The sequence below is a fragment of the Cicer arietinum genome, chromosome 7, assembly GCF_000331145.2.
Source record: "Cicer arietinum cultivar CDC Frontier isolate Library 1 chromosome 7, Cicar.CDCFrontier_v2.0, whole genome shotgun sequence".
NCBI lineage: Eukaryota > Viridiplantae > Streptophyta > Magnoliopsida > Fabales > Fabaceae > Cicer > Cicer arietinum.
In genome coordinates, this window is record NC_021166.2 from 30,934,721 (window position 1) to 30,939,048 (window position 4,328).

Genomic DNA, 4,328 nt, shown 5'->3' on the forward strand with positions numbered 1-4,328 from the left:
ATAATGATGGAATACAATTTGTTCCTACTCATACAAACTCAATCAATATACAAAGAAGAAATGATGTGACTTATTTTTTATTGCATTGATGGTTTTGGTTCTTTTCAAATATGTTACAGAAGACAATTATTAATATTGTTTGTTATAGTGACTTATAGTAAGGTGCTTATAATATGGAAACTTGAGAAAGGTGCTTATAATATAAAGGAGAAAGGTGCTTATAATATGGAAACTTGAGAAAAGCCATTAATTAATTGTGTCAACACATGTTTAACTCTTATCAAGACAAGATACTAAATATTCACATCTGATATATAATTTCACACATAATCATTCTAATTATTTGCTCTTTGATAAGTATATTTAGGGTTTATGTGTTGAAAGGAAACTCAAGCAAATGTTTTGATCCATAGCATAACCTTCAATCTTCTATTCTTTGATCAGTTTATTCCATCTTAATTTGCTATAAAAACATGTTGAATCTCGTCATTTCCTAGTTGATGTAATATTGTAAGGACTTGATGTTGGTGTTTTGCAAATCTTGGATATAAAGACAAGTTTCTGAAATCTAAAAACTTAACTTTATGTCTGAAAATTAAAAATTACGTGACAGAGTTAAGCATATGAGAAACTTGTTATCAAATGGTATGAACATGATTCAACATCGATTTTTTGGAGATGATGTGAATGATATAATTCAAGCTGCGAGACAAATATATCATTTTTTATTGATCTTCATATGATTAATACAAGTTTATTTGTAGGTTCAATACTTATATTATTCATATGAATATCTTCTATTTTTTGGGGGATTGGTTCTTGATGTTTCTAGTGCTCATAACCATTTGAATTTTCATAGTTTAGACAATAATGAAGATAATGAAAATGGTATTTTGTTTTGTTATTAATTAATTCTCATTAAAATTATTATTATTTCATTACAAGAAAACATTTGTATACCTACGGAAAATTAGCCACGGATCGTAATCCGTGGGTAAATTAATTGTTACCCACGGAAAAACCGTGTGTATTGTTGTATAAAATAAATCTGTTTTTTTTAATTAATTACCACGGTAATTCCGTGGGTAAAATTAAAAAAATCCGTGGGTAATGAAAAAAAATACAATCCTAACTTAAATTTTTCCAAAAAATTTCGTATTATTTTTCCTACAGCTTATCCGTAGGTAATGTCTATTTTTTATAAAAAATTTCTGTTTAATTTTTTAAAAAAAAGGTCCCCAACTGATTGACCCAAAAGGTCATCAATAAATTAATTTTATCAAATGGATGTTAACATACAATGAGGCTGCCTTCATCTTGATCAAACCAACCCCATTTCTTAAAGGTATCAACTTTCTCTTTCGATAAGGTAAACCAATACCCAGAAATTGTATGAGCCCTAAGCCCTTCTTCCCTTCTTCTTGTCCGAACCCGGTGCCGCATTAGGTTAGGGAGCTGGGTTTCTCGTTCGAGCTGCTTCGCTCATCAGCATCCCAAAGTCCTTCTCCGTCGAGCTGCTTCGCTCGCTCCTCCGCATCCCAAAGCCCTTCTTCCCTTCTTCTTGTCTGAACCCTCCGCATCCCTGCTTCGCTCCGCCTTGATGATCGCTATCTCTTAAGGTAAGTTATCTTCCTTTAATTTTTACTGAAATAAATTGTCCGAACCCTACTTCTGAAATCAATTTTTACTGAAATCAATTGTCTGAACCCTACTTCTGAAATCAATTTTTACTGAAATCGAGTCTTACTGAAAAAGCCCCAATTTGTATTGAAAACCCTAACCATAGAGTACAATGACTGCTTCTTTCTCGAACCAATCTCTGTTACTTGGTTGCTGTTCATGTTCAATTAGGATAGTTAGTTACTGTGTTCATGTTTAACTGTTGCATTTTTATTGTTTATTTACATCTTGATATTAGGTATTGTGTTCAGTTTCATTGTTTATTTACATGTAGTTGTTATGTGAGTTAACTGCTGAATCTGAGAACTAATGGAGATAACAAATGTAAAGAAAATGCCAGGATTTGAAACCTGGTATTACTATGTATATACGCTTTTGAAAATTGTATGTAGACGTTTCATTATGGATTAGAACATTGCTGATAGAGTATGGACTTCCTATCAATTGCTCTCTATTACAGAAAATGAAAGTAACTTTTGGAATTAATGGCAGAATGTTAAATCAAGGTATATACTGATGAGCTCTAAACTTAATAAGTGTTGTTTTTGAAACTGTCACAATGCAGACAATCTTTTGCTTACAGCAAATCAGGAGTCTGTAAAACTTGCAGATTTCGGTCTTGCAAGAGAAGATCAGTGACTGAGATGATGACTGCCGAAACAGGAACTTACCGATGGATGGCACCAGAGGTATGCCGTCTTTTTTGGAGCATGATTTTATTGTTTTACCGAGAACTATCCAAAAAAGTGCACCAGTGAGTCAGTATGTTTTATCGACTGAATAGAGCATTGTTTTTACAGTTGTACAGTACCGTAACATTGCGCCAGGGAGAGAAAAAGCACTATAACAACAAGGTTGATGTGTATAGCTTTGGGAGCTACTAACAAATCGCATGCCTTTTGAAGGAATGTCTAATTTACAAGCTGCTTATGCTGCTGCCTTCAAGGTATTCAATCCGAAATTACCAAGTGTTTGTTTATTCATCAATCAGCCTGTTTACTTTCCATGTTTCCGGTTTTCATTTTCACTTGAAGTAATAAACGTAAGAGAATATAGATCAAATATGTCTCTCACCATCTTCTTTTACAATTTTGTTTAAAACAGATCTAAGGTTTATTAGAAATTTTGAAAATGATGTAACATTGTTACTAGAAATGCATTCTTCCATCTTTTCTCTATCATAATTGTTTACTACGTGAGTATTCCATCTCCTTGTTAGTGATTTAAAATGAAAACCGAAAATGCTTTTAGAAAGTGATCTTGTCCTTAGTTTGCGCACTTTCAAAGCTAGTTTTTGGGAGTTATTGCATTGTTGCTATTTGCTAATCATGAAATGGTTTGCGTTTGTGATTGCAGCAAGAGAGGCCGAGAATTCCAGATGACATATCCCCCGATCTTGCTTTCGTCATACAATCATGCTGGGTTGAAGATCCTAACTTGAGACCAAGCTTTAGTCAAATCATCCGGATGCTCAATGCATTTCTCTTCACACTCTCGCCACAATCTCTTCCTCCCTTGCCAGAACCCGACAATGAACCTGAGGCGGCAACAAGTAGTAATGGTACCATTACCGAGTTTTCTGCCCGGAACAAAGGAAAGTTTGCTTTTCTTCGCCAATTGTTTTCTTCGAAAAGGTTAAAAAACTAACAGTAAGTGCTAAACCTTATTACCATTCCCTTTTGTTGTAGATGACAAGAGTTGCCATGTTACAGTATATAAAGTTTAGTGCATTCAGGAGTAACCAACCTCTAAGGTGACAAACAAAAGAATAGAATGTTGTTTATAGACTTTTTTTAGAGAGCAAAGAAAAAAAAAAGGATTGTTTACATTATCTAATTGATCTTGTTGTAAAGGAACACATTGGTTTAGACATTCCCTGTGTTAAGAAACTATTTTTTAGTGTCGAGTAATTTGTTGTAAAGTTGCTGTATGCAAAGGGTATTGAAAGTTTCCAAAAGTTAAAAAACGACGGCGTTGTATATTATGCTACTGCTGCGTAGGGACAACACAAGCAAAATAATATAATATAGTAACTCAGTTGCAATCAATATTTTGATGTGTTATTTGGTAGTTTTGATCTGTTGGTTGTTCTACATTGGCATATTGATATAGTTTAGGCAAATTGATTAGTATTTGATTTTTGAATGGTATGGCACTTGCTAAAAAGAAGATATTGATTGATGCATTATTGAGCAAGAGATATTTAAGACCTTTTTGTCTTGTATTTATTTGGCTGAAGTGCATTTTTTGTCTGTATAGTTTTTTTAGTATTGGATGTTTTTCATCCTCATGGTTTCAATTGCTTGTTTCCATATTTTCCAATGGAGTTAAAAGGTTCTGTCTTAGAGTGAATTTTCTAATCATACATTTTTAATAATGTGCTAATATATTAATGAGTAACAAACAATAGGAAATTTTTTACAGTATCATATTACAAACATGTCAAACTAACTCATCCTTGAAATGTTTATTCTGATTCTTTAGGCTGGTTTGACACTCTTGAAAAGCCTAATGTTAATTACCAGAAATGGGTTGCCAAAAAAGAATCCAGCTTGGGAGATTTCCTCAGTAAGTTTTTTTTATGGTCTTTGATTTTTAATGTTTGTCCCTTTTGAGAACATTTAATTTACCTATAATACATGATCTCT

General features: G+C 32.9%; 1 pseudogene; it reads left to right on the forward strand.

Annotated features, from left to right (window-relative positions):
- The first annotated feature begins 2,143 nt into the window (after nucleotides 1-2,143).
- Nucleotides 2,144-3,728, forward strand: LOC101503906 (serine/threonine-protein kinase STY13-like; annotated as a pseudogene).
- Nucleotides 3,729-4,328: the final 600 nt, after the last annotated feature.